At 38.7% G+C, this 27,480-nt stretch overlaps 1 pseudogene; it reads right to left on the bottom strand.

Moving 5' to 3' along the window:
• Window positions 1-242: 242 nt before the first annotated feature.
• LOC149547061 (subtilisin-like protease SBT1.8) overlaps window positions 243-27,480 on the bottom strand; it is a 36,180-nt pseudogene continuing 8,942 nt past the window's right edge.

Below are 27,480 nucleotides of genomic sequence, written 5' to 3'. Positions count from 1 at the left end.
ACATAAAGTAGAAAAGCACCAAGAAAAAGTTATTCTTTAACATATAGCTATTATAGTATTTAATTCCGTCTCATTTGTTTTAGAGGAGTCATTGGAAAGAATTGTCTCCCTTGGAACAAGAATGGTTCAACGACATACACCAAATACCACACTTGCTATGTTAACATAAATACATGCAGAGTCTTTGTTTTATATCGACATCCTCACTATAGATAATCTGGGCATTATTTATATGCTACCACTTAGGTTGGTGTACCTATTCTCTCTTTACGTATAGAGACACCCTCCACTTCAAACCAGAATCTAGAGAATTCACTCTCCTCTCTCCCTTCCACTTTGCTTTTGAATGTCAGATTATAACTTGCCTATTCGCTCCTTTACATTTGGACTTCTTTGCAACCGCACTTTGTATACCGCATTGTCGCCACCCACGTTGGTCAACGTCCTCCTCTTCACCTAAACACGCTCTCCATAATTCAATATGATAGAGAAAGACAGGTAATTATGATCCGCATCTGATTCCACCAGTTTTGGGTAGGGGGTCCATTTGTGGGTGAGTAGTGTGAAAAATCAACTATTGCAGTCACTGATTATCAATCTCCTATCGTAAAGGATTAATAAATTGCTGAAAACAAATTCCCAGCTAATATTGAAAAATAACACAACTGCAACTTCACTTATATAATATGGAAAGAAATGAACAACATAATGAGGAATTATATTAAACTTCAGCAAATCAAGAGATACAAAATTCCTTGCCTCTCACTGGCAGAACTCTGACAACCTCCTAATTTCTCTTGTTGATGTTCTCCACTGCTATCCCCACGCTAACACTGCAAGAAAATTTTCTATCATTGCAAAATGCTTCTCAAAAAATTGTATTTCCAAATGACCCAATAACCCCTTTTTATACTACCCTATTGGAAAAACCAACGACCGAGATTAAATCAAACCAACGGTTGAGATGAAGACAACTCGACAGCCAATAATAGAATTGGTTGCAAGGTGTCCAAAAGGAATCACTAAAATTAGTAAACAATAACCATTTACTAATTCTCGGCAAGTGGACAAACAACTATCATAACTACTGCTGCTATACATAGATAAGGACGAACAACTATCCAAGCTACCTATAAATACTACTGCTATTTTTGGGTCAGAAATAACAGTTGTCCAACTAACAATAATTAACACTCCCTCTTAGTGAGGAAGCTATTCTGCATGACACCCATCTTATCTCTGAAAAAGATAAATTTGGTCTTTCCCAAAGTCTTCGTCAGAATGTCTACTACCTGCTCATCTGTAGGTATGTATTGTAGTCGAACAATACCTCATTGTACACAATCTATGATGAAGTGATATCTAATATCTATATGTTTAGACCTATCATGAAACACTAGATTCTCAGGCAACTTGATGCAACTCTGATTGTCACAATGTATCACAGTAGTCTCAACCTTCTGACCAAACAAGGCTACTAACAACTTCTGAAGCCATATAGCTTCACATGTCACCATGCTAGCTGCTATGTATTCTACTTCTACTAAACTTAGAGCCATAGACTTCTACTTCCTATTGAACAAAGATACAACTCCTGACCCCAAACTAAAACAACACCCTAAAGTGCTCCTTTTGTCCGTTGTAATTCCTGCCCAATCTGCATCAATATAGCTTATCAACTTGATACCTTCACCTCAAATATTTTTGATCCCATACTTGACTGTACCATGCAAGTAACGTAGCACATGCTTAGCCGCTATCCAATGCATTATCTTTGATTCAACCATGAACTAAGTAAGAGAGTTAACTGCAAATGCTATATCTGGCCTAGCGTTGACCAAATACATAAGCGAACCAATCAACTGTCTATATAAAGTGGGATCTACATCCTTCTCCTTAGATACATTGTCATGCTCTGTGCTCACCTCTGAAACACCTATCACTATCTCACGAAGCAATCTAAGTGCTCCATGATGAATATGGCCCATCCTCCTATGCCATAGCTCTCCAAGATCTCTAGGATTACTGTTTCTCATGAGTGCCTTAGGAGTATCAAACTGCAATCTATAAAGGCGACCACTCCTAACTCCAATAGTTATGGGTGATTTCCAATCCTTGTGCTTAATCAACACATTTGTCCCTCTAAAGAGTACATTATACCTCCTATCCTGAAGAACAGATACAGAAATCAAATTCATACCTAAGCTTGACACATATAACACATCATGAAGTGGAATTATCTTTCCATTCTCCCTCTGAAACTGAATGGTCCCTTTCCCAATAGGGTTGAGTTTGGACAAGTTTCCCATAGAAATCTGGATGTTGGTGTTCTCCTCCTTGTAACTGGAGAAGTACTCTCTAACTCCTGTCATATGAAATGATGCCCCACTATCTATATACCAAACACACTGTGAGGTTGAGCTAACCATACAAGCTATAAGTCCAAACTAATCTTCCATTCTACTGGAGAGTTCTTCCGCACTTGCTGAAGCTACCACCTTCTTCTTACCCTTCTTCCTCTCTGGGCAATCACTGACATAATGGCCAAACTCGTGACATCCAAAGCTCTTGACCTTAGAAAGGTCCTTCTTCTTCTTCTCACTTTATGAATTTGATTCTTTGCTAGATCCCTTCTTTGCTTTCCCTTTACCTACTAGGGAAACATTCTTTTGTTCCACCTCATTTTTCTGACTCTTGTTAGCCCCATTGACAAGACTTAGTCTAAACTCCTTCTGAGTGAAATCAGTCCATAGTCAATCCCAACTTGGTAAAGTATCTCATCCACTGACAACTTGAACAAAGACACTCCATTGTTTAGTAAACCCATTTAGGGCTATTCTCACTATCTCGTCATCACTAGGGCTATCTCCAACACCTGCTAATTCGTCCTTGACAAGTCTGAGCCTGGTGAAGTAACTTGTGACGTCTTCTCCTTGATTCATTCGGGTATTCTTTAGCTTCTCTCTGAGAATCAATTTCCTATTGGTGGTAGCATTCTGGTATAGATTTAGAATGGCGTCCCACATCTTCTTTACCGTATCTAGCTTTGCGATATGTGAAACAATATGATCCTTAACACCATCAAGGATAATCCTCCTTGCTTTGGCATCGTCCTTTCTATATGTTGCAAGTTGGGTTGCATCCATTGGTATAGGTACAACACTGGTAGCATAATTCTTGATACCATTCTCTTCCAACAATAAAGAAATTCTGGCCTTCCAGACACCAAAATTTGGGGCACCATCCAATCTATCCTGATCTCTCAAACCAGCTGAAGCCATCTCAAGGGATTAAAGCAATAATAAATCTAAAGAGATCAAAATTTCTTTCCTAAGAAAAATCTCTTCTACCCTTAACAACGCTCTGATACCATGTGAAAAATCAACTATTGCAGTCATTGATTATCAATCTCCTATCGTAAACGATTAATAAACCGCTGAAAACAAATTCCCAGCTAATATTGAAAAATAACACAACTGTTGTATATGAGCAATGTTAGTATGCTAATAGAAACCAAATTTAAATAAAGCTTCTACAAACTAAACAAAATTCATAAACTTCAAGATAGACTAAGATGAACTCTCAATTGAGAATATGAGCCATTAATGGACTCTCTCAATGAGAAGCTCTCTTGTTGAGTGGCTTTGTCTAAATAGATAGGATGTATGCTCAAGCTTATGCTTCAAAAAGGGCTTCAAATGGAGTTGGAATTTGGATGTGAGTGTATGGTTTGGATGTAAAATGGCTTCTCAAAATGGCATTATGACTTTACTTCATGGATTGTGTTATTTTGCAAAGGGGAAGGATCCAATTTATAGGCAAGAGGCTTGAGGGTTTGAGGGCTAAGATGCAAGGATGGGAAAAAGCTTATGGAGGGCTCAGATTGCATGAGAGGAGAGCACATGGATTGTGCTTCCTTATAGCCAATCAAGGAGTGACACATGTCACATGGTGAGAGGATGGAGGAAAGGGGAAGGATGAGTCAACAAAGGAGGCTCAAGGGATAAAATCTTCATAAAGACCCTCATAATGACTTGTAAGAGCAATAAAAGGGCTTGTAAGAGTCATTTATGACCTAGTGGACTTCATAAAGTTTTATGGTTGAGATATTTTGAGGGTGATGAGAGCAATTTTGACTTGGAATTGATTAAGAAGGTTTTAAGCTTGTTTAGGCTTGTGCAAATGATTAGAGGATGGATTAAGATGGTTTAGGATTAGCTTAGGGATAGGCAAGTGGATAGCATTTAATGAGGGTGGGTGAAGGAGGAGATATTTGTTAACTTTGGCTTGGGTTAGTAAGTTTTAACCCATGTTTAGGGAATGTGACAAGGTTAGGAGGGGATTAGGATTAGGTTTAAAGACATCTTCTAGAAGAGTCTAGATTTTGGATGAGGATAAAGACTTTCTAGAATAGTCTAGAATTTCCTAGGATGAGGATAAATTAGATTTTTAGGAAATAAATAAAGTTTTATTTATTTCAAGGGTTTGGGTTGAGGAGATATTTATTAAAAAAATTTTAATAAACATGAGGATTAATATTTAATTTTAATTAAATATTTTGAGTTGGGGTTAGGGGTAGGAAATGATGAGATTAGCCTTTAATCGAAATTAAAGAAGGATTAGAAGATTTTGGAAGAGGTTATTGGTCATAAGGAAATTGGCCAAGTTTTGGGCAAAAAATAATTTTTAAATTTATTTTAGGATTTTTGGTCAATTTATTAATTAAATAATTAATAAATAAGGAAATAATGTTTAAATAAGATTTAAACATTTTTGGGAGGGATTCCTTAATTAAATATTTTTAATTAAGATAAAGGGATTTAATGGCATGAAAATTAATTAATTAATTAATAAATGATGATGTCATCAAGACTTTTTCAGAAAATAAAAATACTTTATTTTCTAAAGGTTTTTAGGTGTCTACATTTTGCCCCTCTTTGATGTGATGCTGCAAGTGGCATGGCATCAAAGATAAGAAAATAAGATGCCCAAGGCTAGAGCAGAAGAGGAGAGAATGGACTGTGAGATGCCCCCTCAAGAAGGTAGTGAGGAGAGAAAGCGAGGCTCAATGGCTTCTTGAAAAGTACAAGAATTCGAGATGAGCAAGGAGAGTCAGATTGGCAAAGAGAAGGGGTTGAATTAGCTCAAACTCTCACTATGGGAGAATGATAAAGGAGAATCAGATGCACAAGAGGAAGCAAGCTTAAGACCTTAGGGAAGGTGGAGGATGAAGGAGCAGAGCGCTATAGAAAGGAATCCAGGATAGGGAGATGGATGAGGGGATTATAAAGCTGATGCAACAGGATTTCAAAGAGTCAGATTGACGGAAGATGGGTTTCGGAGATCCCTAGGACTAGGATTGTGGATCTCGAAAGATGAGGCTTGGTGAGTTGATTTGGATTGGTGGATCCCTAAGACTAGGATTGTGGATCCCTAAAGCTAAGAGTGATGAGTGATTCAAAGAGATATTGATGCATCAGCTGGGGTAGGAGAGACAGATGCTGGATATGGATGGGGGATAATGGAGATGAAGGAAACCCATTGAAGCTTTTTGAGCGGGGGGATACTTCAAAGAGAAGTACCACCATGTAGTTGAGCACTAGATTTGCTATAGGACTGTTGGTTAATTGCCAAGGTTACCAAGAACATCAAGGCCTTTTCACCAACCGTCCAAAGGATTGACAAACTAACTCAAAACAAACATGCAAGGATTGCCCCAACATCACACATGAATCCTAGAGGAAGTAGCGTGGAAACGACATTGGAGAACCCACAAGCAGAAAAGAAAAACAAACGAAAAACCTGATCAAGACCTTACGCTCTAATTGCCCCATTCGCAGCATACCATGATATGGAAGATCGTGGCAACCTTGAGGAGGGAACAAGGAGATTGCTTGGAAAAGATACTTCAAGACCCAAAAGGGAAGATCCCAAATCAAAAGAAAGTGAAAATCCAAAAGAGAACCATTTGCCAATGAGATGGGTAGGATGAGGTACTAACAGACCAAGATCAGACATGAGGAAAGCTATATCCTGCAAGGACCTATCGGAGAGCACCTAAGCTGGTGGATTTGGATGAGTGATGCGTCTGGCAAGCTGAACTAAGAAATATAACACTTTGGTGATAGGAAATCTAGCTAAAGGATGCATTGGAATATCTAACCAAAGTGTGCGATGTGTGCAAGATGTTGACCAAGGACGAACTGACACGAACACTGGATAGATACAATGGTACTAAGCTAAAGAGGATGTACAAGCTGATGGACCAAGATATGTTACAAATGTACAAGTTTTTTCATGTTTTGGTTTTTGTGAGATGGGATGTCTATAATAGGTGATAGGTGGATAGGTAGATGGTTTGCGAAAAGATTAAGTGAAAATGGGGTTTTGTGTGTGCACGTGATAGTATACAAGCTAGGATACAAGATTATTTATAGGCTGGAATATGGTACAAACATTGGACAAGATTCGGATAGACAAGGTATGGTACAAGATTTACAAGGTATAATACAAGCTTTGGTATAAGATTTATAAGCTTTACAGGAGGTATTTACAAGCTTCATCAGATTTTGGATATTTGGTTGGAACACCAAGGGAACAAGCAAGTGTGTCTTATGGGATGGTGGGTAAATGGATGAGGGATAGGATAGTGATAGATAATGGATTAGTCTTTAGTACACAAGGTGCCTGAATTACCAGGTTTTCACCAAGGTACCTATCCAAGGTGCTTGAATTGCCAAGTTTTCACCATTGGACGCTTATTTCTCTTTACTATTTTTTTTCTTTTGTATTTTTCAAAAGCTTGGTATACCAAGGATCTTCAAGCATAGAACTTCTTGAGATGAATGATGTTAGTAGGATCATTCAAGAGTTCTCCTTCTGGTGTAGATAGCTGATAAGCTCCAGAGCCAAAGGAAGCAGTGACAACATAAGGACCAAGCCATGTAGGTTCAAACTTGCCTTTCTTTTCTCGATCTACTTGGACTTTCATGTTTTCTTTGAGGACCATGTCACCTGGCTGAAAGTGTCGTGGAAGCACCTTCTTGTTGAAATTTCTTTTGAGACGAGTTTGATAGACTGTGAGATGATCATAGGCTTGTTGCCGCTTCTCGTCTAAGAGATCTAGCTGGGTGAGTCGAGCTACTCTATATTCTTCATCTGATATTTGCCCTTGCAAAGATATGCGCAAGGAGGGAAGTTCAACCTCCATAGGTAGTACCGCTTCGGCACCATAGACTAGAGAGTATGGAGTTGTGCTTGTGGATGTACGGAAGGAAGTTCGATAGGCCCATAGGGCTGGATTTATTTGTAGGTGCCAATCACGGCCGGAATCATTGACAACTTTCTTTAGAATTTTGAGGAGGGTTTTGTTAGTTGCCTCTTCTTGGCCGTTACCTTGTGGGAAATATGGGCTAGAAAAGCGGTGATGGATGCGGAGGGAAGTGCATAATTCTTCCATGTTGAGATTTTCAAAGTTACCTCCATGGTCGGTGAAGATGGTGGATGGGATGTCGAAGCGGCAAACAATGTGGTACAAGATGAACTTGGAGACCTGAAATCCTGTAGCTGAGACTAGGGGGACTGCTTCCACCCATTTAGTGAAATAGTCTGTAGCTGTTATTATCCATTTATGTCCATCAGATGAGAGGGGTGTGATAGTTCCAACTAGATCAAGGCCCCAACAAGCGAGAGGCCAAGGTGGTGCAATAGGCTATAGATCCTGTGCCGGAGCGTGCACAAGATTTGCATGCTGCTGACATGGGAGACACTTTCTGACAAAGTCACAGGAGTCTTCTTCAATGGTAGGCCAATAGTAGCCTGCTCTAAGGATTTGTCACGCTAGGACAATACCACTCGTGTGGGCACCGCAAAGTCCAGAGTGTACTTCCTTTAACACCATCGCGGCCTCATTTTGGTCTAAACATCGAGAGAGAGTATCGTGATAACCCCGACGATATAGGGTATTGGCTATGATAACATAACGGGATGATTTTTGAATGAGGTTCTGGCGTTGGGTATGTGTGAGGTGAGGGGATATGATACCATCGTTAAGGTAAGCGTGAGTCTCATGGTACCAAGGGGATTGGGGACCAACCAAGATACAAACACGGTTTGAATCCTCATTCGCATAGGTGGGTGTGAGGAGCTGCTACACTAAAAACTCATACTGTGTAGCTGCTTGGGGAATTTCCAAGAGCGAGCCTATAGTAGCCATAGCATCTGCTGCTTTGTTCTGTATTCGAGGCACTTGTGTAAACTGAAGCTTTGTAAAATGTTGGGTTAGCTGATCAACTAGCTCTTTGTAGGTTAATAGCTTTTCATCTTTGGTTTGATATTCATTTAGGGCTTGCTTGATGATGAGCTGAGAATCGCCAAAGATTTGTAGCTCAACAATGTTCCATTCTATAGCTATCTTTAATCCCGCTATGAGGGCCTCATATTCAGCTATATTGTTGGTGCTAGGGAATTGTAGCTTGAAGGCTTTTGGAATGTAATCTCCTTGAGGTGTGACCAACAATATTCCTACCCCTGATCCATGAGATGTGTATGAGCCATCAAAATAAAGTTTCCATGGGGGTTGTTCTTCAATTAGGCAGATATGCTCATCTGGAAATTCTGTGATCAATGGATAAGCATCTATTAGAAGTGCATCAGCTAGGTGATCTGCTATAGCTTGCCCTTTGATTGCCTTTCTATCCACATACTGGATGTCAAATTCACTAAGGAGCATAACCCATTTGGCCAAACGGCCTGTAAGTGCTATTCTAGAGAGCATATACTTGAGAGGGTCAATCTTGGAGACTAGTTGGATGGTATGACTTAGCATGTAATGGCGAAGCTTTTGAGTTGAGAAAACAACTGCCAAACAAGCTTTTTCCATAGGAGTGTAATTGAGTTCATAACCAACTAGGGTTCTACTGATGTAGTAGATGGCTCTTTCTCTGTTGTAGTCATCAAGCTGTGCTAGAAGTGCCCCTAGAGCAGTAGGTGTTGCTGATATGTACAAAATCAGGGGATGACCAGGAACTGGTGGAACCAAGATAGGGGGATTGATGAGATACTGCTTGAGATGGTCGAAGCTGCGCTGACATAAAGGATCCCACCTGAAGTTCTCATCCTTCTTCAGTAAATGTGAAAATGGTGTACACTTATCTGCAAGCTGGGAGATGAAGCGCCGAACAGATTGGAGCTTTCCTTGAAGAGAGTGAAGCTGTCATAGTGTCTGGGGAGGAGGCATGTCTAAGATAGCCTTGACCTTCTTGGGGTCGATCTCTATACCTCATTTAGAAACTATGAAACCTAGAAGCTTGCCAGATGTGACCCCAAAGACACATTTCTTGGGATTCAGCATGAGATGATATTTGGCTAACCTATCAAAGACTTTCTCCAGGTCAGCAAGATGATCCATGAAGGTATGAGACTTGACCAAGATATCATCCACATAATCCTCCAAAATGTTATGGATGAGATCATGAAAAATGGCTGTCATAGCTCTTTGATAGGTAGCCCCAGCATTCTTTAGGCCAAAAGGCATCATGTTGTAGCAAAAGGTTCCCCAAGGGGTAGTGAATGTTGTCTTATGCTGATCCTCTTCTAAAATCTTGATTTGATTATACCCAAAAAATCCATCCATGAGGGACAAAATTTCATGTCCAGCTGTAAGATCTATAATCATATCTATGTTGGGCAAGGGAAAATCATCTTTTGGACAAGCTTTGTTAAGATCTCTAAAATCAGTGCAGATTCTGATGTCACCGGAAGGTTTAGTGATAGGGACCATGTTGGAGATCCACTCTGAGTAGTCGATAGGTCGGATAACCTTATCAACTAACATTCTTTCTAATTCAGCTTTGACCAATAATGCCACCTTGGGGTGCATTTTTCTAAGCTTTTGTCTGACGGGCTTGATCTTTGGATCAACTGCAAGATGATGAACTACAAGCTTTGGATCAAGTCCTAGCATGTCCTGATATGACCATGCAAATCGGCCAATGTTCTCTCTTAAGACCTCAAAGAGGAGGTCAGCTTGGTCTTGTGATAGGGATGCAGCAATGTGAACAAGTCTGGGGATCTCTGATGAACCAATGTTGACTTCTCGAGTATCCTCAATTAGAATAGAAGACACCTCTGGTCGATTATCTTGAGGAGGCAATGCTAAATCCTCATGTTCTTCAGGATTTTCTTGCTGAGGGGTTCTCTTCGTTGCCTTAGCTAGTCTTAGATTCACCTTAGTTCCAATTTTGGGTGTATTGGAACTAGGTTGGGGATTTTATCCAAAATACCCCTTGGGATCTAGCTTGTAGATATAGGCAGAATCTGGCTTTGTTTTCTTGTGAGGAGTTTTAGCTCCCATGAATCTTAGAAGTGCCTCCTCTGATGTGAACTCATCAATGTGTATGACACTTGGTTGGTCCCAATCTATGAGTTGTGGATGGGCGAGTGGTAGGTCAATGAGGTGGATGGATAGTTCTTGGAGAACAGAGTCTCCGAGGGAGATTTGGTCTAGGATATCGTCGTAGGCTCTCTTTTCAACTTCCTCAGAAATGTCTTCGATTTCGACAAGGTTGCGGTGAATGTTTAAAAAAGCGTGACCGTTCTCATTGGTGCCCCCAATTGTGGGTATGCCAAAGCCAAGACCTGACTTTGATTCCCACTTGTGTGTGTCGATGGGGCACTGCATGCCTCTTTCTTCTGGTCCTAGACCACCACCTTGATAGTTTCATTTGTCAGTGATGAGCTTATGTTCTTGGGGATACTTTTGGCTGAAGTGATCAAGGCGTGCTTGATTTCTTTGAGGTGCATCCTTATGTAACCATTTGTTGATATCTGGAGTGAGCTCCTCATGAAGAGGGATTTTTGAGGATACAAAGGTTGTTGGGCCAAACTGTTTGTATCGAGGAGGTGGAACCTCCTTAGCTTTGTGATATGTCAGTCGTCCATGGGCATGTGGATCAAGTGGGAGTGCCCCGACAACAAATGCATCTGACAGACTATACTCTCCACAACCTTTGTTATTGATCTTCACGGTAGACAGGGTAGAGGCGAGGATGGTTTCTGGGTCATTATAAGTGTGGGATGAGCTGGCGATGGATGTGCCGATATCAATTCCAGGGCAATGGTTTGTATATGAAGCTTCAACTGCATTGCAGTAAGCAAAGGGTTCTGGATCGGCATGGATGGTTACCTCAGTGCCTTGATGCGGAAATTTGATGCACTGATGTTAAGTGGATGGAATGGCTTTCATGGCATGAATCCATGGGCGACCGAGGAGGATGTTAAATGGTAGGTTTAGATCAATAACATGGCAGAGTGTCTCTTGGATGACTGGCCCAACCTTGATTGGCAGCAAAATAGTTCCTTCTGTGGTTCTTTCCAAGTTGTCATAAGCTTTGATGGTGATAACCTCACTGATGATATCTGCCTCAGTATACCCAGCTTGTTTTATGAATTTTAGGGTGCAAATATTCAAGGCTGATCCATTATCTATCATTACTCTTTTTACAGCAAAGTTGGATACCATGATGGCTATGCGAAGCGGAAGGGTGTGATCTGGCTCGAGCACGGGTATGTCGGTGGGTTTGAATGATAGGGCACATGAGGATGAGAGGTGTCCAACAAGATTATGAAAATCAGTAGCATTGATATCAGAAGGGACACGAGATTCTATGAGAGCACTGTCAAGGATGTTCTTGTACACAGGACTAGTGCGAAGAAGGTCTAAAATGGAGATTTGGGCTGGCATGTTCCCAAGGTGTTCCAAGATATTGTACTGGCTTTTTGATGGAGCTGATGGTGTTGGTGTAATAGGTGGGCCTGCGATGTTAAATCGCGCTCTTCGAGTGGTGACTGCACACTCATTGTTTGGTCCTTGGATATTGATAACATTGACGGAAGGCTCTTTCTCGGATATACAACCTATAAGGCTACCATAGTCTATATAGGATGAAGTGTGGTCATTGTTCTTCCCATGCTGTTGGTTTGGTTGACGGTTGTTGGTGTTGTTGTTGTTGGTTTGGATAGGTGCTTTTCCAGGATTTTGGTTGTGGTGTGGAGGAAAAGCATTTTGATAGATCTGTAAGCCTGCATTGGGAGAGGTTTGGGCACCAACAGTGATTTCCTTCCGATCAATGAGGTCCTGCACATAGTCTTTCAGTTTCATGCATCTGAGGGTAGTGTGACCTTTTACCCTATGAAATTTGCAGTACTCATTATCTTTGTACCATGCAGCTTTGGATTGGCTTGGGTCAATTTGCTGGATAGGAGGAAATTTGATAAGGTTTTCTTTGACTAATTTCTCAAAAATGACATCCAATGGCTCACCAAGGGGTGTATAGTTTCTAGGTGTAGGTTGGAATCTAGGCTTTTGTCCTGCAGCTACATTGATGGCATTAGCTTGATTGCTAGACCCTTGAAAGTTGGGTCTTGGATTTTGGTTTTGATAGCTTTGGTTATTCTGTTGTTGGTAGTTGATAGCTTGTTGATTTTTTGGTTGATATGGTGGGTTGGACTGGTTGTGAGAAGGACCAACAATATTCACATGTCTGGTGTCAGTGACGCCATCTGTTGCAACGTGCTTGTTTTTGTTCCAATACCTAAACTTGTCATTGGAATGTGATTGATTTTGGTTGGCTTCCTTGTAAAGCTTGACCACACCATCTTTAATGAGTCCTTGCTCAAGGATCATTCCTTTCTCTTTGATATCTTTGTAGGTTTGCAAACAGTTCATGGTCATGTGGTGAGCCAAGCTAGGATGGGCATTATCAATAAACATTTTCACCACATGGCGTTCTGGCAAGGTGCAGGATATGCGGGTGGTAAGGGTTTGCCATCTTTGTAGGTATTTGGCAAGGCTTTCTCCACCTTTTTGCTTGGTGTGGACAAGATCAACTATTGATAGCTCTGTTTCAACAAGATGGGCATATTGGGCTACAAATGCCTCAGATAATTCAACAAAGTTTTTAATTGTGCCATAGGGGATTCTATAAAACCATTCAAGAGCTGGTCCAGCTAAGCTTTTGGGAAAAAGGCGCAAGAGGAAGACATCATTATATGCTACGTCCTGGCAGTGCATGTAAAATTCTTTGATATGTGTGACAGGGTCTCCTTTTCCTCTGAATTTGTCAAATTTGGGTACCTCAAAGTGTTTGGGAAATGGTGTCATGGTAATGGATCTGTCAAATGGGTAAGGACACACATTCTCAAACTTGAATGTCTTCGGATCATTCCCTTCTTGGATGGCTTTCAGAGCTATCTTCATTTGCTCCCATTCTGAATTGATAGGTGATGGCTGGGGTGCCCCCAATGTAGGAGTGCCTTGAGTTAGGTATGTGCTGGATGGGGCCACTGAATATGGATGGCTATGAGGGATTTGCTGATAGGGATTGTACATTGTTTGGGCAGCTGCATGGTGGATGACAGGTTGCTGAGGGGGAGGTGGCGCATATTGCTGGATGTGCTGCGAGGCTTGCTGTTGATATGGGATTTGAGGTTGGGATTGAGGAACATAAGCTGGCTGTGGGATAAATGGATTGCTTTGTGGAGGTAAGGTATAAGATGGTTGAGAGGTTTGGGGAAAGGATCGGGGGGCTTGTGGGGTTTGACCAATATATGTGGGTTGTGCCCCCATTTGGGATGGTATCTGCAAATAATTGGTGGTTGGATGGGGTGGTGGATTACCTCCTAGAAGTGGCATTGAAAAGTAGTTGGTAATTGGAGGTAATGGATTAGTTGGTGGTGGAGGTGGTGGGAATTGAAAGCTTGGGAATGGAACTGATGGGGTTTGATAGCTTTGTGGTTGGATTTGGAAGCTTGGTAGAGTGGTGGCAGGGGCTGGGGTCACTTGAGAGTTTGGTAGAAAATTGGTAGTAGCTTGTGGGATTTGATAGCTTTGTGGAGTGAGGGTAGTAGCTTGTAGATTTGTGGCTAATGGTATTGAGCTCCCAAGACCTAATGGAAATGATGGGATTGTGCTTTGGGCTGCAGTGAACAAGCTGGGGGTGATAAAAGGTTGATTACTTGGCCCCATGGGTGGCATCCCTGTTGTATATTGCTGAGGTTGGCCAAAGATGCTAGCACTGATTTGGGAGATGGGTGGATTTGGAAGGCTGGGTTGGGGAGCAGCAGCAACAATAGTGAAGGGGGTGAACGGTGAGCTATTTTGGGTAAAGGGGGTTTGGAGCAGAGAGGTATGAACCAAGGATGGAGTGGTGGTGGATGGGTTGTCTTGCGGCATGGAGATTTCAACTTGGGTGGATGATGGTATGTTTGGGTCTGTTGGATCATATGGATTGGCTGGAGGCTCTTCTTTTGGCATATATTGAGGATAATTTGGATCATAAGAGCCTATGGGTGGTGGTAGCTGCCCAAACAATGGGTGAGATGGATCTGATAATGGAGGGGGTCTTCCAAAGTCAAAGGTTCTTACATTTTCTCTTCGAAAATTAGCCATGATTGTCTCTTTGTTCTTGTCTATAATGGCATTTACCAATACTGCATTTCCTGGTTGGTTCATGAAAGCTTCAATGTCAGTACATGATGGCATAGCTTTCTCTGGGCTGAAGGATGGTTGAGTGCTCAAGGGGGGTGAGGTTGTTCGATCCAAATGATAGGGCTCCATTGTTTCTTTCTTCTTGGCTAAGCGAGTGACGGGTGGCATGAAAAATGCTCCTAGGGATGAGATGCAATAATGCTGATGGATGCAAAAGGGGGAAGGCTTCTCTATGCAAATGATTTCCTAGGTTAAAGCAAAGCTATATGAAAAAACCTAAGGAGGATTGGGTTGGAGATTCTAACTTCAAAGATATGTTGCCAAAGCACGAAAGGTCTGCTTTCCTATGTGCAAGCTTGGTGGTGATTGTGTCAACTTAAGGATAGACTGATGATCCTTTAGGAAGAACACGAGATTGACCACTTGTGGATCCCAACCTTTAGCTCAAGGTGATGAGGGATAACAAGTGACAAAGCTGGATTACCCTAGACAAAGCTCTGTCAATGGGATAACGTTGGTGAGATTGATGGATTTGGAAGATTTTAGGAGTGGCAAACTTTTGGCAAAAGTGACAACAATTTTGAAGGCTTGGATGTGAGGTTTTGATTGCTGGCTAGATGGTTTGATTCTAAATGAGATGGATGAGCTAATAATGCTTAAGGGGATAACCTAAGATGGCTGGCTTTTCTACAAAGATGACTCTAAAGTGAAGCTAATCCAAGAAGATGTGGAGAAACAAGGGTGTCTAATCATAGAAATCATGCCTAGTTGGTAAGGCATAAGTAGGATTAACTCCTGGATGTTGGCTAAATTTGATGGTGCGCTCTAACCAGGCCTCTTGAAGTGCTTCGTCGGTAGCTTTGTCCTCTGCTTTGTGGAGTTTGGCAATTCGTGGGCTTGGTGTTATTTCTTTTCTCTTGGCTGAAAGTTCTTGGTATGCTAGAGATGGTTTGAGTTTAACTTTGTGGAACTTCTGTTTGGGTTTGGGTTGCTCTGACATCAATTTCTGAATCTGCTTGGCTTTGAGAGATCTTGGTTGTTTTGCTTCAACTCGTTCAACTTCTGAAATATGCAGTGACTACGCTAAGTATGCCCTAAGCTAGGATTGACCAAGTTTGGCAAACATTCATTCAACAAATAAAAGATCAAGCAATAGATAGAAACAACCAGATAGAAGTTTTTGATTCTCAGAAAGTGATACTTGCGCCAAGGAGTGTGTATGTTCTACAAATGTTTCGATCAGTCACCTCAAACACATTAACATCCTAGATGGTTGTCTACAAGGTTGACAATTGGTTTAGCTAAGGAGTCCTCGATATACCCAAGGTACGTGAGGCCCAAATCCGTAGATGAGACCAAAAAGATGTCACACAGCCGAGAGGAGCGGTAACCCACTTCTCCTCTTTCACTTCTCAAGGGTATAAAGTTCCTTGAGGCTTAGCCCGAGTGACAAAATTTTGATCCCAAGAGAGGTGTCTTTCGATTCACCTCCCAATTCTTATACTCCGCCAGAACGCTGGAGTTGAGGTCGTCCAAGGGGTGATGAAATCCCCAAGCAGGCCTCCTAAAAAGAAACAAGGTTTTGGATCCTAATCTTATGCACCCAAGATGGCCTCGAAAGACGACAAGGGGAGAGAAGACTTGGATGACCTTGGGCTAAAAAACACGCTTGTTCTTTTACCAACTGACTCTTATGTGTGCTAATCTAGACTTTGCAAACACTCATGTTTAAAAGACAATGTTCAATTCCAACTTGAAGCGCCAACAAAAGTAAATCGATCGAAGAATGCAAACAATAAGAAGAGTTAGGGTCAACAAAAGCAAACTCCAGCGCCCAGAGGCCCTCCACGTCAAGTATCGATTAATTTTCTTTAAGGCATTCAAGATTGAGTGTGAGTTTGTTTTAAGCCCAAAACAAAAGTGTGTGAGATTCGATTTCAAGCGCGCGCCCGGAGGCTCTCCACGTCAGTTGTTGTTCAATTTTAGTGCCCAAACTTGAAGTGTGATCGATTTAATCTAGAGTTTTGATCATTTAAGAATTTTGATAAAGTTAAAGCAAACATTCAAAGACCAAGTGAGTGAGTTAGATTGTGGAACATTTAACACCTTTTTCAAGTAGACCCATCCCCATAAATGGCACTGAGATTGCAACCAATGGTTAATATTTGATGGGTGATTAGAAAAGAGGTGAGTCCAAGGAACTACTCAAATTGATTTTTGCAAATTTGTATTTTAACTTAACAAGGTTTCTTAAATGTCCAAAAATCAAACTTTACCTAGATTGCATGTGGAAAAGAGATTTGTTTTGTTCAATTTTTAGAAGCTCCAAATGAAGTGTTTGATATTGCAATGGTTAATTGATCCTTAGAATTCAAGATTGGATTTTTTGTTTTAATCATGCATTCAAAAAAAATTTGATTTTAATCCATGGCATTCAAGAGTGATTTTAGCAACATGCATTCAAAGAAAAGTGGTTAAACATTCAAGTGTTTTCTTTTGAGCATTCAAGATTGAGATTTTGTGTGTTGTTTTAAGAACTTTGAAGTGCTTTGTTTTAACCTTAGATCATTCAAGATTGTTTTGGACTCAAAAGTGAAAATGAATCTTTGGACTTTGGTTTTCATTCAAGATTTTGTGTTCTAGTTTGCATATTTTAAGCCCAAAAATGATATTCCTAGATTGTTTTGATGCATGAAAATCCTAAAAAACATTCAAGATTTTGCAATAAGACATTTGTTTGGAACAAATAACAAAGCTTTTAGGACAATTTTTGGCAACCATTTAGGACTCTTAGTTTTCATGAGATTTTTTAAAAGAACTTTAGTGTGCACTTAGTGTTGATTTTGAACCTTTTGAAATGGAAACTTGAAGTTCTTTTTAAATTCTCAAAAATGAAGTGTTCCTAATTTTGCATGAATGCATCTAAAACCTTGATGTTGCAAGGATGCAAATTATTAGATTGGTTTAGTTTCACTTGTTAAAAGATTTTTTCTTTCTTGCAAATTTTTAATTTTTCAATGGATTTAAGTATGATTTGGGGGTTCATTTTAAGCACTAAAAAGAAGTGTGTATGATTTTGCTTCCTTAAAAAAAAATGGCCAAGATATCCCACAAGAAGAAGAAGAAGAAGTAGATGGAATAAGAAGAATATAGACAAGAAGAGGAAGAAGAATTTCAAGTTCTTTGTCCACCTATAAGCTTGAAAAATCTACAAACACTATGAGATAGATTATGAGTTCCTTTGTCTTCTTCATGCTCATGTGGACCTACAAAACCAATTTATACAATCCTACCAATCAAAAAACAAGAAAAATTAGCTAAAATTAGCAAATAACATACAAAACTTGACTGAAAAAGCTAATGAAGATGACTCATGCGGGGTCCCACCGGGCATGCCAAAATGTATATGAGCAATGTTAGTATGCTAATAGAAACCAAATTCAAATAAAGCTTCTACAAACTAAACAAAATTCATAAACTTCAAGATAGACTAAGATGAACTCTCAATTGAGAATATGAGCCATTAATGGACTCTCTCAATGAGAAGCTCTCTTGTTGAGTGGCTTTGTCTAAATAGATAGGATGTATGCTCAAGCTTATGCTTCAAAAAGGACTTCAAATGGAGTTGGAATTTGGATGTGAGTGTATGGTTTGGATGTAAAATGACTTCTCAAAATGGCATTATGACTTTACTTCATGGATTGTGTTATTTTGCAAAGGGGAAGGATCCAATTTATAGGCAAGAGGCTTGAGGGTTTGAGGGCTAAGATGCAAGGATGGGAAAAAGCTTATGGAGGGCTCAGATTGCATGAGAGGAGAGCATATGGATTGTGTTTCCTTATAGCCAATCAAGGAGTGACACATGTCACATGGTGAGAGGATGGAGGAAAGGGGAAGGATGAGTCAACAAAGGAGGCTCAAGGGATAAAATTTTCATAAAGACCCTCATAATGACTTGTAAGAGCAATAAAAGGGCTTGTAAGAGTCATTTATGACTTAGTGGACTTCATAAAGTTTTATGGTTGAGATATTTTGAGGGTGATGAGAGCAATTTCGACTTGGACTTGATTAAGAAGGTTTTAAGCTTGTTTAGGCTTGTGCAAATGATTAGAGGATGGATTAGGATGGTTTAGGATTAGCTTAGGGATAGGCAAGTGGATGGCATTTAATGAGGGTGGGTGAAGGAGGAGATATTTGTTAACTTTGGCTTGGGTTAGTAAGTTTTAACCCATGTTTAGGGAATGTGACAAGGTTAGGAGGGGATTAGGATTAGGTTTAAAGACATCTTCTAGAAGAGTCTAGATTTTGGATGAGGATAAAGACTTTCTAGAATAGTCTAGAATTTCTTAGGATGAGGATAAATTAGATTTTTAGGAAATAAATAAAGTTTTATTTATTTCAAAGGTTTGGGTTGAGGAGATATTTATTAAAACTTTTTTAATAAACATGAGGATTAATATTTAATTTTAATTAAATATTTTGAGTTGGGGTTAGGGGTAGGAAATGATGAGATTAGCCTTTAATCGAAATTAAAGAAGGATTAGAAAATTTTGGAAGAGGTTATTGGTCATAAGGAAATTGGCCAAGTTTTGGGCAAAAAATAATTTTTTTATTTATTTTAGAATTTTTGGTCAATTTATTAATTAAATAATTAATAAATAAAGAAATAATGTTTAAATAAGATTTAAATATTTTTGGGAGGGATTCCTTAATTAAATATTTTAAATTAAGATAAAGGGATTTAATGGCATGAAAATTAATTAATTAATTAAATAATTAATTAATTAATAAATGATGATGTCATCAGGACTTTTTCAGAAAATAAAAATACTTTATTTTCTAAAGGTTTTTAGGTGTCTACAACTGCAACTTCACTTATATAATACGGAAAGAAATGAACAACACAATGAAGAATTATATTAAACTTTAGCAAATCAAGAGATACAAAATTCCTTGCCTCTCATTGGCAGAACTCTGACAACCTCCTAATTTCTCTCGCTGATATTCTCCACTGCTATCCCCACGCTAACACTGCGCCCTTGCTAACACTGCAAGACAATTTGCTATCACTGAAAAATGCTTCTCAAAAACTTGTATTTCCAAATGACCTAATGACCCCTTTTTATACTACCCTATTGAAAAAACCAACGACCGAGATTAAATCAAACCAACGGCTGAGATCAAAACTACTCGACAACCAATAATAGAATTGGTTGCAAGGTGTCCAAAAAGAATCACTAAAATTAGTAAACAATAACCATTTATTAATTCTCGGCAAGTGGACAAACAACTATCATAACTACTGCTGCTATATATAGATAAGAACGAACAGCTGTCCAAGCTACCCATATATACTACTGCTATTTCCAAGTCAGAAATAACAGCTGTCCAACTAACAATAATTAACAAATAGTGCTATTTGCTTTCTGGTGTACACTTCTTGACCGCACAGATATTTGACGTAGTCTCGAGGGCGCAAATCATAGACCAACCCGGGCTCCAAGGCAGCCGTTGGATTTACCTCACCCGCTCCCATTGCAAACGGGTCCGCAGCTCGCAAGGTGAGCGCATCTTTGATGGGCTGCTTTGTGTTGTCCATCGTGCAGGCCATCGTCAGCAGAACCGCTCTGATTGCCCCGGGACTCCACGTCGGATGCGCGGCTGGTAGGATCCCTGCGATGCCGCTGACGTGGGGGCACGACGACGAGGTCCCAGATGCTATGATGAATCCTCCCTCCTTCCACGCACCCAAGATGTTGACACCTGGCGCAACCAGATCCGGCTTCAGAACGTCTGGATATAATGCGCTCAGATCCTGCGAAGAAAACACGTCGACGATGGGAGCGATTGCTTTTCCCACCACTGTCAATCCCGTGGGTTTGATTGCAGCCGTAGGCACCGCCGTGGTGTTAACATAGGTCTTTATCTTTTCCCCCGTCGAAAAGCTCACACTGGTGGCGGGCAATAATTGTTGATCGAAAGGCACATCCGCGGCACCGAATAATTCGGGGTTCACATATATCATTCCCGCCGTTCCAGCGTCCTTGAGAAGCCTGGCCATTTCCATGGAATTCTCATTGGAAATGCACATCACAACTTTATCCTTGAAAATGTGCGGATCGACACCAAGGTCGGTGCAATACTCGTAGATGAGAGGCAGATTTTGAATCCCGTCTCCTCTGTAAAGCGAGGATCCTTTCAATAGCTGACCATTCCCGAGTTTTACGAGAGAGAGAAACTCTCTGTCTATACTGCTGGAGCCCACGGTGGTTATCCACGGTGCCGCGTTGGTAAGAGAAGCTGAGAAAGGCCCAGAGTTTCAAGCAGAGGCGGAAACAAAGACACCCTTCTCCATCGCCCCGAACGCTGCCAGCGCAGTGTGATCTGCGTAAAATGGTTTCTCCAACGGGAAGCCAATCGAAATAGAAATAATGTTGACACCATCTTGGATGGCCTTTTCCATGGCAGCAGCTATGTCGCTCTCATCGCAGCTGACTTCCACTCCCCAACAAGCCTTGTACACTGCCACTCTCGCCGCTGGCGCCATCCCCATGGCCGTCCCATTACCAAAGCCATTGTAGCTCGCTCCTTTTACGGCGGAACCCACAGCAATAGAAGCAGTATGCGTGCCGTGGCCATAGCTGTCTCTTGCTGATACGCAATCCTCGCCAACGTGCGACTTCCAGCCCACAGAAAAATTGAATCTTGCTTCGATGAGTTTTCTGTTGCACACGGATGAATCGAATCCATCTCCGCTTTCACACTCGCCCTTCCATCTGGAGGGAACAGGGACTAGACCCTCGTCGTGGAAGCTCTCACTCTCGGGCCATATTCCCGTGTCCACCACGCCCACTATCACATCGTCTCCCCGATTCAAGTCCGATACCAGTGCTCATGCAAACTGAAGTGCGGGGTTTTCATGGATTTCAACATATGGATGATGTGTGCCTTTCTTTCATTGCCACTTGCTGTGGTGGATAGGAAGAAGAGGAGCAATGTTGCCAGCGTGGCGATGGGCATGGCGATGGACATGGTGATGAGTAACCCAGAAGGAGGGGATGAATAAAGACGCAGGGATTGTATCTACTAGAAAGGGAGGATTCCTTTATATTAGCTATAGAAGAGACTTCGATGTCAATGAAAAGTCTTGGTCACGTAGATAATATGAAGGGAAAATTACATGGGTAGACATTGATCACAAGAGAGGATATCGGGATACGTTCACGCGGAAACATCTACTTTGCAAGCATTTTCAAACCAGTTTTTTTTCGAAGCAGCTGGGGTGCTTGACTTGAACTGGGAAATATGGTAGAGAAATGTTTTTTTTTGTTTTTTTGTTTTTTTGGTCTATAAAGATTTAAAATTTAAGGTCAGAAATCTAAAAAAATTGTTGGTTTGATACATACAATAATTTTTTGAAAATAAATTTCGTACATAAATAAACAAATTTTCGATTGTAAAGAAGATTCTAAATACTCTAGAAATAAAAAAAATAAAAAAATAAAATTTTATTCATAGAAAACATAATTTTCAGGCTGTCTAATTCTATTCTATTCCATTCTATTTTTAAAAAAAATTATAAAATTACTAAAACATCTCCTATTACAAATCCTACACTCTCTCATGGTTTCATAATGTTACTAGGTAAAATGTGTCAATTTGTTGTAAAAAAAATTTAATATTAGGAATAATAAGTTTTTATTGTCAAAGTCATAAAATGTCTATATTTTATTTTTCTACTTACAAATTCTATACACCTTTATTTCACAATTAGACATAAAATATTCTATATGAAATATATTTACAAACCTCCTCTTAATGAATTGCAAAGACCAAATGTTGATAATCTATAAAACCTCTAAAGACTAAAGAATACTTCAAATAAATCATAAAATTCAAACTAGCTCTATTCCTACAAAAAATTATGAACATACGACTAAATAAGAAATATTGCTCCTAAAAATGCCATTTTCTTAAATATGCAATAATTCATACTCACCATAACCATTTATTTTTAGAAAAAGGCCAAAAGAAAGAACACACACACACACACACACACACACACACACACACACCTCCCTCTCTGTGTGTATACTCACAATAACCATTAGTAAGTAATGAATAATGAAAAAAAACACAGTATAAACATTATTGACACATAAATTCTAAAAACTATAACAATTCCAAGTATGCCAAATTATTTTAAAAAATCATTTGCACAATCACCATTTATCGGGGAATTCTAATTTTTATTAGAATATTAATTACAAGTTTCACAGTAATAATAAAAGGAGAAAATCCTCAGCACAATCAATTTTTAGAGAAATTTCATAATCACAATAATCTAAATTACGAATATCACTTTGTTGAAGCCTTGGATAGCTTCATAGTTAACAAATCAATGAATAAGAATTGTCTGGACGCTGCATGCTTCAAAAATAAATGAATTTGGCCCTACAACATGACGATTTCCTCTGCTCTCAACCAACCCTTTGATGACAACATTGTTATCACATTCTCTATTCACCATAGAAATGATGGGTCAGTAGAATGCTTTGATAGACTTATCATGCTTCGTAGCATGGAGAATGACATAACCTTAAAAATATTAAGTATGTTTTTAAGAAAAATATAAAATTTGATTTTTATTTAATGCATGCCTTTTGATTTCATTAATTATATTGAATCAAATTCTACAACTCATTATTGGATAAGAAAGTAAGAAAAGGAAAATATATTATATCGTATAATAAAAACTCTAATTTTTAATTTCATTATTATCTATATTTTAATAATATTTTAAGAAAGAATACAAATGTTATGAGAAAAAATAGAAACAAATTTCAAATGTTCTCAATATGAGAAAATGTTGTAAATGAATTATAAAAAACTTATTTTCAACTTAGTCTAAGCTTATCCAACAAAATGTATTTATACAAATATAATTAATTTAGACTACTTACCTTTTTTTTTATTTTTTTATCAAGGCAAATGTGTTTTGAAGGGAAAATGAAACCCTTTTAAAAACAAAGATACTTCATAACAAAAGAAACTAAACAACAACAAGAACAAAAAAGAAGTAGCTAAATTGAAAAAAGATAAAATAGGGTACATGATCCATATCGAAACAAGGAAAATAGGGTCGTAGAGCCACTAAATTACAAAAAGAAATAATTAAGAACCTTGGTAAACTCAACATTTTTCAATAAAAAATCCTCACTAAATTCTAGAATTTCATGAATAATGTTAAATTACTTCCTTTTACCCTTGGCCTATGATGTAGTACCCAAGTACCTAACTACAACTAAAATGCATTCTACAAAAGGGAAACATATAGAAAAATACGGAAGCAACAAATATATTCTTAAACTCAAATATCTTTCAATAACTAACCTCCTTCTACATCAATTTTTGCTTCTTAAATAAATAAGAACTCTCTAAATTTGAAAAAAATAGAAAATTACCCTTTTTGGTAGATTTTAACAAATCTTCAATTTTTCCATTTTAGGTAACCTTTGAAATTAAATCCTAAAAAGTTGCAAATAAAACTATACATTCCTTAAGCTATGAAAACTTGACCTTCCAACTAATCTTCGAATTTAGAAATGTCCATTCAAAGTTATTACAAAAAAAAACTCTAAGTAATAGACAAAAATTAGAAAAATTAAGCTTTGGGAGTCTAAACGGATTTTCTAAGACCTAAAAAGTAAATTCTTCTAGACACAATGGAGCAGACCTAATTTGTCGAGCCATCAAAGTCCCCCTTTCAAAACCACTGTAAAAACTTGAGAGAAAACCCAAGTCTCAGTCAAAATTTATGACTCCCAAAAGTTGATCCATCATTCTCCCCTCTTGAAAGAAACATAGCTCCTGCAAGTTGTTGTCTGTGAATTGCTACACTCTTGTTAGATCTAACTACATTAGTGCCCACGTAGATAACCATGTACTCTCTATTTTAGGTAACTCGTACCACTATATTAGGTATCTGTTATGCTAGCCATGCCTTGTGGAGGTAGTTTGCTTGTCAAGAATTTGGGCAATCTTTTCCTTCTTCTTATTGGAAAGATGATGTTACTAATCCACTCCCTATACATCATCTGTATTTGGAAAATCTCCATGGAATGTGTATAAATCAACAACATTAAAAATAAGGGAGATGTCAAGATTTGTTGGGAAGCTAACCTCATAAGCAAAATGACAAGTTTGAATTGAAAGCCTATATAGATGTTGATTGGACTGGAAACATTAATGACAAAAAAAGTACAAGTGGTGGAGCATTTTTCTTAGGAAAAAGATTGATTACCTTGACTAGCAAGAAATAGAACTGCAGTTCACAATCTACTACTAAAGCTGAATATGTGGTGGATGCAGTGAATTGCACAAATGTGGTGTGATCAAATAGTTACTCAAAGGAATGATGGAAGAAATCACTGAACCTATGGTAATTTACTAAGATAATACAAGTGCTATAAACATACCTAAGTATCATTACTTGAGAGAGTTGGTTCAAGACAAAGAAGTGAGAATGTAATATGTGAATACAAAGGAACATATAGCTGATATACTCACAAAAGCTTTACCTAAGGATGCACATGAATATCTTTGAGGTAAGCTAGGGGTGATACCCCTATTCAAAGCTACTTAAGAAGCAAGAATAGTGCACTACATCAACTGAGTTGAATGACATATTTTTCAACTTGATGCAGTGGATATTACTTTAGGAACTACCCGAAGTAAGAAAGGAGCTAAAATAGAAGATTTACAATCACATGTAAGGTGACATAAGTAGAACTTGAATTACTGATATCTACATGAAAAGATGTCCAGCCTTTGGCATTGTTGTCGAAGGGGGAGAGTTTACTACAAGTTACTATAAGTATGAGGGAGAGTTAGTACCAAAAAAGAGAGAGATCAGAAAGAGGTAGAGTTACACTGAATATTTGAAGAAGAGAGAGATTGTAGCCTGTACAAAAGAAGGACATATACTGATAGATGGAGAGATCTCAATACAAGGTATTAAGTTTCATTTTGGTATTATTGTTGGTGTTGGTTTTCCATCAATGCCAAAGAGGGAGATTATTGAAATGAAGAATATTGCTGAAGCATAGAAACGAGGAAGATTGATGAAATCTATCATAGAAAAATCATTATTTTGTCACTAATGTCAGGCCTACTACTTGTTGTGAGATAATTGCTAATTTAGTGTGAATGATATCATTTTATTGATTGGTAAAGAGGATTTTAAAGAAAGGATAACACGAGTAACTAGAGAAAAGCTGAGTTATATGGTGTATAAAAGGAGCACTAAGACTAAGTAAGACATTGATGATATAGTGCATTATTTATCTACTTAAGGCTACAATGAAAGGATACTTAAGAAAAGATAAGAAGAAGGCTAAGAAGAAAAGATAAGAAGAAGGCTAAGAAAAAAAAATGTCTACCAAGCCTAACTAAGAAAATAGTGGAAGTCAAGCAAGTCAGTAAGGACGAGAAGAAAGTTAGTTGCGATCGAAAAAATTTAGTATGTGCTGAGCAAAGAGAAATCTAGTAGATGTCGAGTGAAGGAAGTTTAATATGTGTCGAGCACTAGTAAGACTAAGTGTATGCCTAGCAACCTAGTGTTGACCAAGCATCAAAAAATAATTATTGCCAAGTAAACAACATGTTATTGCTAAGTGCTAGTAAAATGAGTTTAACCAAAGATTTGATGAATATGAGCTAACAAAGTTGATTTCTTAAATTGTGTGAAGCATGTGGAAGATGAGTATGATGATATGGTGATATAGAATTCAAGATAAACCACTTTGAAATGAATTTGAAGAGGATTATAAGGGAAGATTCTTGAGGGAACAAAATGGAAAAGAGGGTAGATTCGATGAATCTAACCTAACCCTAAGATGGACAATTGTGGCGAAGCAGAAAAAGATCTAAATTCTCTATATAAGGAGATAACATGCCATAAGCAAAGTGTCATAGTGCAAGCTAGAGAGAGACAAGGAGTCTTGAGGTGTTGTTTCATTTGGTGGCCAAAGGAATGAACCTACATTTGGCATACTAAGCATGAAGGCTTAAGGAGGTGAAGCTTTGAAGGGTGAACAAGCAGTCAGAGACAAAGGAGATAGAATGCTAAGTAGAATGGAAAACTGAATAAGAGATTTGTAATTTGCAAGTGAGTTATTTTGTAATTAGATAAATTCATACTGTTATTTTCTAACAACTATATTAGTTTGGATAAATCCTTTGGATTAAAGTTGACCTAACAATCATGAGTAAATCCTTTAACATGGTGACATTCTAATGGAATGTTTTAAAGTCCTCTAACAAGGCTCACTCCTAACAAGGTGATTGAAATCCTTTTACCAAGGTCACATTTAACAATGTGAATTGTAAGCTTTAATAGCTTTGGATTCTCACAAAGCTCACATTAGAAGAGTGAAAATTGGTAGCATGTTACTCATGGTTTTTCCCAAATTGGGTTTCCACATAAAATCCTTGTGTCAAATTGTGTGAATGATTTTTTGGCATTTGATGCAGGAGCATCGAGCTTTGATTTTGGTGGATTTATGTTTTCATGATTAGGGATGTGTTGCAGACACATTGGAGAACCTTTCCTCATGATTGCATAGAGATTGGATGGATTGAGTTGAAGCTTGAGCCATTTTACCTTGCTGTTGGAACTGTGTTTTCTAGTTTCTGGATGTCTGTTGCGAGTTGTGTAACTAATTTCTCACAATGAGTTAGAGGCCATGAATTTCAAGGATTGAAGAGGGCCTAGAGTAATATCTTATTTTCATTAAGTAAAAAAATGTTTTAAAGGACCCAAAACCTTTTACAAAGTAACCCAAAGTCTAGAGAAAAAAGCATAAAGCTACCATCTAAGTCTAAAGCATAGTTCACTAAAAAATTCTAAAGAATAGTTTGCTAAAAGAGTACTATCTCTTGTTAAGGTATCTATTCCTAATTCATTATAAGTTGGGAGATATGGCAATTCT

The sequence above is a fragment of the Cupressus sempervirens genome, chromosome 7 (genome assembly GCF_028749045.1).
Source record: "Cupressus sempervirens isolate cs-2001-9-10 chromosome 7, ASM2874904v1, whole genome shotgun sequence".
Lineage (NCBI taxonomy): Eukaryota > Viridiplantae > Streptophyta > Pinopsida > Cupressales > Cupressaceae > Cupressus > Cupressus sempervirens.
Note: the sequence above shows the minus strand (reverse complement) of the source record. Positions and strands in the feature narration are given on the sequence as shown.